Consider the following 7,500-nt stretch of genomic DNA (forward strand, 5'->3'; position numbering starts at 1 on the left):
AGTCGCTGATATGGGGTGGAGGCGAGAGGAGAGAGGGGGTAGGGGTAGGGGGGGGGGGGTTGAGAAGAAAAACAAGATGAGACAAGACAAGACGTAATCATGGTGTTGTTTTTAGCGAGGTGTGGGGGTCTGGAGTTGGAGAGAAAAGACAAGCCCTGACAAACGAAACGTAACTTCTTCTTTTTTTGTGTGTGTGTTATTTTCGATCCGTGCTTTCTTTTTTTGCCATTCAGTCTTTGCTTTAGATTGGATTTTCACCATAAAGATAAAGACAGAAGCTTTGTGTAACAAAGTTAAAATTATATATATATATATATATATATATGTATATACATACATATATCATGGTATAAGGATAATGTTGTTAGGGAGACAGACATGAAGAGGGACAGACAGACAGCCAGACAGACAGGCAGGAAGGCAGGTAGACACACGATAGAAAACAGAAAGGTACACACACTATTTGTATTTGTATTTCTTTTTATCACAACAGATTTCTCTGTGTGAAACTCGGGCTGCTCTTCCCAGGGAGAGCGCGTCGCTACAATACAGCGCCACCCATTTTTTTTTTGTATTTTTTCCTGCGCGGTTTTTATTTGTTTTTCCTATCGAAGTGGATTTTTCTACCGAATTTTGCCAGGAACAACCTTTTCGTTGCCGTGGGTTCTTTTACGTGCGCTAAGTGCATGCTACGCACGGGACCTCGGTTTATCGTCTCATCCGAATGACTAGCGTCCAGATCATTACTCAAGGTCTAGTGGAGGGGGAGAAAATATCGGCGGCTGAGCCGTGATTCGAACCAGCGCGCTCAGATTCTCTCGCTTCCTACGCGGACGCATTACGTCTAGGCCGTCACTCCATTATGTATGAAAAAGAAAAAAGAAAAGAAAAAAAAAAAGATGTAAGCAAAGGGTACCAGATAAAGGAGAGGGGGAGAGACAGCCACTCATGCAGGCAGGCAGATGGACAGAAAGAAAGCGAATAAGAGAGAAAGACAGAGAGACAGGCAGGCAGGCAGACAGACAGAGACAGAGGGAGACAGATACCAAGAGACTGAAACACACACACACACACACACAAACACACACACAGACACACACACACACATATATATATATATATATATATATATATATATATATATATATATATATATATATATACACACACAGAGACACACACAGACACACAGACAAACAGAAAGTCAGACGGACAGAGACGGAGAGAAAAAGTGAAGGTCAGAGAGACAGACACACAGAAGGAGACAGAGAGAGAGTCAGACAGAGAGGAGAGAGACAGACAGAGCAACACACACACACACACACACACACACACACACACACACACACGCACGCACGCACGCGAGCGCACACACACACACACATAGAAAGAGAGAAAAGAGAGAGAGAGAGAGAGAGAGAGAGAGACAGAGACAGAGAGAGAGAGAGAGAGAGAGAGAGAGAGAGTGATTGATGATTTATTGTCAAAAGCATTTACAGCCATTTTGACAAGGGGGGCCGGGGGGGTTTACAAAAAACTAAACAAATACCACGAAACACACACCGCAACTGTATGCAAGAAAAGGGTAGGGAAAAAGAACAACAAAAGAGCAAATAACATGTGGACCATCCACGGTCATAATTCATTTGCTTATATAATAATTAGTGAATCCGTTTATTCATTAGCATTAGGGGTCATCTGTTTATAATTACGTACCTTTTACTTGATTCTTTATACTGTCTGCCCTTTTCTAGTGCTTTCTGCCTACAGTTAAGTGCTACGGTAAGAAATTTTGACACAGCTGTTACCATCACTTCGTTCTCGTTTTTTAGCACGTGTTGCATGCGGGTCAAGTCATCAACGGGACTTAATTCTATGTTGAATGGATATCTGTTTCGGATGTGTGCATATGCAGGACGTGGAATAAAACGTGAATTTCGTCTTCTTTTTCGGAGCCGCACATTGGGCAAGTGCTGTTTGCCTCGGCCTAAGTTGGACACCATACCTTATGACTCCTCAGTCCGCACGCTCAGAATCGTGTAAGGGTATCTCGGAATTTCTTGGTGGTAATAAATCACAAATATTTTTCTGCGCCAAATGTATCTTTAAACGAGTAGTGCCAGCTGTACTTTTCATTGTGTTCTATTTCTGAACGCCAGTTTTGTTTGTAACAAGAAATCAATCTATCTTTGTGTGATGGTGTCGGGGTAAGGGTAGGGTTGGAATGGAGTGGAGATAGGGATAGGTAGGATAGGGGATAAGGGTGTAGGAATGGAATGAGAGATTAGGAGTATCAGACGATAGCAGGTTCCCGTGCAGGCAGAAGCATATGAAAGCGGACGCCCTTTCAATGGTTTATTCACTACAGTTAGTACAGGAAAACAGTGCCTGCAAGACACAAACAAATAAAAGCCATAAATACAATGTCAATGTTGCATGTACGTATAACAATGAGCATACATGAGGCAAAGACCAAGACTGGTAGAGTACCCGCATCAACAAAGTATAAAGGAGGGAACCAAAACCAAACCGAAACACAAAAACCATATTCTACAATACATGAACACCAGAAGCACCATAAGTGGGAAGTCAGTCATTCATGAATGTGGGTAGCAAGGAGCATACATAGTGCCGTGCCTACCTCTGGGTTTGGTATTTGCCCAAAACAACTCAACTACTTATCCAAAATCTAAGTATTAAATTCTCAAAACTACAATACCAACAACTAGGGCAACTAAAAATCCCTAACTAAAACCATATAATATACTACAAATACTCTGCTCAATATAAAACTATGTGTAACTTACACTATGTCAAAATATAATCTTAACATATAATACACTAATATCTTACCTAGTACCCTTATAAAACTCATATTATGCAACTCCCTTAGTCAAGTACCATTAATACTATCATACCTTATAGTAAATAATAACAACATAATTATCAAAATACAACAAACTCATCCTACCAACTCCAAATGGGAAATCAAACCTCAACCTTAGTACATAAAATATCTAACATATAAATTATAAAATATAATCACTCTCAAGTACACATACACAGTAAACTCATAAAATTAACATGTCTGTTATCCTTCACCAGGTCCCCAAGACCATGCAACTAAGTGGCTAGGGTTATGCTTAATTAGTAAAAAGTACCCAAACAACATAATTCATGAAAAACTATTTCAGCTGTATTAAATTTAAAGCAACTCGAATGAATCAATCATCATGTGGCACTATACCGGAGTATGCCGTATAGGAGAAAGCATGGTAACTGAAATGGAAAGACTATTACTTGGTCTGGACTAAGCCACAGCATAAAAATAATGCATACATGTGAAAACCAAACACTAACAGCCAAAGACTTTTCTAATACATTTAAACAGTGCAGTTACAGTGGTTGTGGCTAAGCTGAATTTCTAGAGGTACACTGACAGTATAGATTAGGTAAAGCTCATACTGTGTCAAAGTGACTAAAATGAATCAGTTTATCATGTAGCACTATACTGGAGTAAGCTGTATAGGAGAGAGCATGACAACTAAATTACAATTAACAGACTGATACATATCAGGTGGTTTTAACCAATAACTGATATTAATCAAACACTATCTTGTAATCACCTCAACAGAATACTACACACATCTTAGATTACTGAGCACACTGTAGCAGTACAACTGATATCAGCACGTAAGATAATACCTGAATAATGAACAAGATGGAGAATCAGTGGCTTAGATACAATACTGGCAAACTGACTGACCAGAGAGTAAGTGAAGCACCATCATGGCTTAACCATTAAGTGGTGAATGAACTTCCACAAGTTATCCGTTGCATCAAAGCCAAATATGAACATAGCTAAGCTTGTACTCAACATTTAAATCTCCTCCACTGAAGCGGGGATAAGTAGCCTAACCTTCATCAGTGACAGCAGATGAGAAAGAATGCGTCATCCACTAGAACATTCTGGAACAAACTATCTTGTGTCCAGAGACGTCGTTGACTGACGTTAAAAAGAATCAAATGGAATACTGCTAAGAGCATATGACGACATGGGGATTTTCTATATCAATCATAGCTGTGCTGTGACTACATGTCAAAGCAATAACAAAGAATTAATTGAACAAAGCAATAACTGAACATACTCATATGAACACACGTACTGTGTCGAAGAATTCAATTTACAAATCATCAGCACATTTCTACACACTAGTACTCACAGCGATACATAGCGAGATGTCACTGTTGTGGGACACAGCAAGAGAGAAAGAGAGCAGGCTCTGGCCACGGGCTGGCTCAGGTGTGAAGTAACCACTCATTACCCACTCTGCCAATTTATACAGGTTAAGCGAACTACAAAGACAATCACGTGTGCTGCAAACCAGATCGGCACTGATCTGGCCAAACCTGACAACAACTGTGTTTCTTTCAAGGTGTTCAGTAATAAATTTCTAAATGATTTCTGAACCGATTTACGTCGGATAAGTTGCAAAAGAAAGAGCTGAACGCCTACTTTCTAATGAGTATAAAATGAAGTGTTGATTATTTACGCTAAATTTATAATCTTAACTTAAGTCACCTGAACAGGGTCAGTTTTAACGAGCTCGTTGCTGAAAATTGCAAACTGCGTTAAATCAGTTTAACGTAGGCACACATAAATGGAACAGACTTAAAGATGGAATTGCGACGATTTTGCCGGTATATAATACTTGTAGTTTACTGATCTGATAAAAGAGGTATTAATTAATTACGGTGAAGCAGAAACACAAGTTTGCGCTCAGCCAATGACATGCCGTGACACTGGTCGAACAGCGAGTGTGTGACGAGAAGGACAGAATGACGTAAGCTTAGCGTCAGCTGAAATCTTTAGACTGATGAACGATTAACTGAAATCAAACACACTTCTGCTTTAAGGGTGTGTGTAAGCATAACAAATATAACATTACAGTAAACGATACCTACACTAAAATTAATACATGTTCGGAGCAGTGTAGAATGGACATGGTTTATTCAGATTTGGAGTGGCGTCGTGCTTTATGCCTGAGTCATTGAAAGACAGCAGGTACGCTGTGGCTATAAAATGGCGTCTGCTATAGCTCAGCTTTCGGCTTGCGCTGTGAACTGAACTAAGGTTATTTGTAGCCAATTAAGTACTAAGGTTATTTGTTGCAGTGAAGCGCTTGGCTACATTTGAAAACTGATATGAAGTTATTTTCATACCCAACACCTTGGCATAACCATACAATACCAAAACCATTGTCAATCAGAATTTTCTGTATTTTCGATACCCAGTTACTTTTTCCTAGTTCATTTTGTAAATGGAGCATTTCATATGTTTGTCTGCTAATTCTAGTTAAATTAAAGGCAGTTTTATTAGTCTGAGCCAATATTTAACACATTTCACTGCAGTTCTGATAAAAAGAGGATACCTGCTAGTCTCCCCATACAACAGCTTATATGATGAGTGCATAGGCATGTTTAGAAACCGTTTGATTGAAAATGTATGCACCTTTTCTATCTGAGAGAGAGAGAGAGAGAGAGAGAGAGAGAGAGAGAGAGAGAGAAGAAAAAATAGAGAAAGAGACAGAGAAAGAAAAAAAATAGAGTGCTTTGTTAGCATGGCCTCATTTTGATAACACCCATATCACTCCGAACTGTGCTCTGTCGGGATGGAAGAGACACAGGGAGACGGGACAGGGCTAGAAGGGAGGGAGAGAGAAGAGAGATGGGGGGTATGAATGTGTGAGAGAGAGAGAGAGAGAGAGAGAGAGAGAGAGACAGAGAGAGAGAGAGAGACAGACAGACAGAGAGAGAGACAGAGACAGAGAGAGAGAGAGAGACAGAGAGAGAGAGAGAGAGAGAGAGTCAAAGGTTCATACTGAATAAAGATAGACTCAGAGGAGAAAAAAAAACCCCTGAAAACACGGTTGACGATAAAAAACAAAACAACAACCCAATATTCCTAATCACTATATGGTATTTCATCACACACACACACACACACACACACACACACACACACACACACACACACACTCACATTCCATGTAAGCACGATAATCATCGTGCATTTTAGCAACACTGGCACTAAGATAAATTGTGCTTGCGGTGCATCATCCTGATCAAGTGACTGACAGTCATAAACACGAACCGACACTCAGTTGTCGACACGACCAGCCTTGTTCTTTGTGAATTTTTGCACAGTTGCTGGACCTATAAATAGAAAGCACACATTTCTTGACCTTAAGGGTGTAGGCGCCAACAGGTCGTTAAAACTCCAACATTCACACTGGACGAGTGCCGGTCTCACTGCTGACTAATCACTTGTAATCAGCAGCAAGACGACTGCACAGTGAGTGAACCGGTATCTTAGCTGGAATAAATTAACCCAATAAACACTGCAAATGGGTCACACAACATGGAAATGTCACTTCGAACATTCATAGGTCCCTGAATCTGGAACATAGGTCTCTAAATTTAGAACACAGCACCCTGAATTTGGAACACAGAGCAGCTAAGTATAGGACTAAATAATATAAAAAAAAACAAAAAACCACACACACACCCCCACCCCCCAAAAAAAACAACAACAAAAAACAAGCCACTAAATTCACGGACAATAATCCCGGCACATGAATACTTACTGCCTTTCCAATGTGAGCCAAACTTTGGCGTCTTCTTTATCGAGACTTTCGCTTCCCTGACACTTGTAAGCTGCTCACACAGCAGACGAGAAGAGAAGAGCGAGAGCAGTCTGTGTCACTTCGTTCCGCCACTTGTCCTGAAACTGTTTACACATCAGACGGCATGGTATTCACACGGCGGAATGGGACACACACAATGAGTTGTGTCCCTTTGACACAGTAACAGCTCGCGAGTGGGTTGTCAGGGACGGTAACCGCGATTGGGCAATCTCCACAGCAAGTTGCTCAATTTTTCGCGTTCTCTTTCTGTGTCCCTGGTTCATGCTCTGCTGTATATTTCTACATGAGTACAAATGACAAGTGTACATTGTTAGAGAGTAAAATCAACGGCACCTGTGTGTGTGTGTGTGTGTGTGTGTGTGTGTGTGTGTGTGTCTGTGTCTGTGTTGTAACCTGAGCTCTGCTGATCATTTCCAAGTCTTGGTCTCAGTTTCCTCTTATCCACACACACACACACACACAAACTCTCTCTCTCTCTCTTACACGCACGCACACACACACACACACTCACATACACACAAACTCTCTCTCTCTCTCTCTCCCCCTCTCTCTCTTACACGCACGCGCACGCACGCACACGTATGCACGCACTCATACACACACAAACACACACACAACTTTCTCACTCTTTCTCTCTCTCTCTCTTCAGTACACGCACGCACACACACTCACACACACACACACAAGCGCGCGCGCGCATGCACGCACTCACACACACACACACTCACACACACAATTACACTCACTCACTCACACACACACACACACACACACTTCAAGTTGTCACACTGCA

General features: G+C 41.1%; 1 protein-coding gene across 1 annotated transcript in view; it reads right to left on the bottom strand.

Moving 5' to 3' along the window:
* Nucleotides 1–6,830, bottom strand: part of LOC143289472 (O-methyltransferase MdmC-like) — an 18,132-nt gene extending 11,302 nt beyond the window's left edge. Inside the window, exon 1 of the mRNA XM_076598447.1 lies at nt 6,648–6,830. The gene's annotated coding sequence lies outside the window, so the exon portion shown is untranslated. The remainder of the gene's footprint in view (nt 1–6,647) is intronic.
* Nucleotides 6,831–7,500: the final 670 nt, after the last annotated feature.

Source organism: Babylonia areolata, chromosome 14 (genome assembly GCF_041734735.1).
Source record: "Babylonia areolata isolate BAREFJ2019XMU chromosome 14, ASM4173473v1, whole genome shotgun sequence".
Taxonomy (NCBI): domain Eukaryota; kingdom Metazoa; phylum Mollusca; class Gastropoda; order Neogastropoda; family Buccinidae; genus Babylonia; species Babylonia areolata.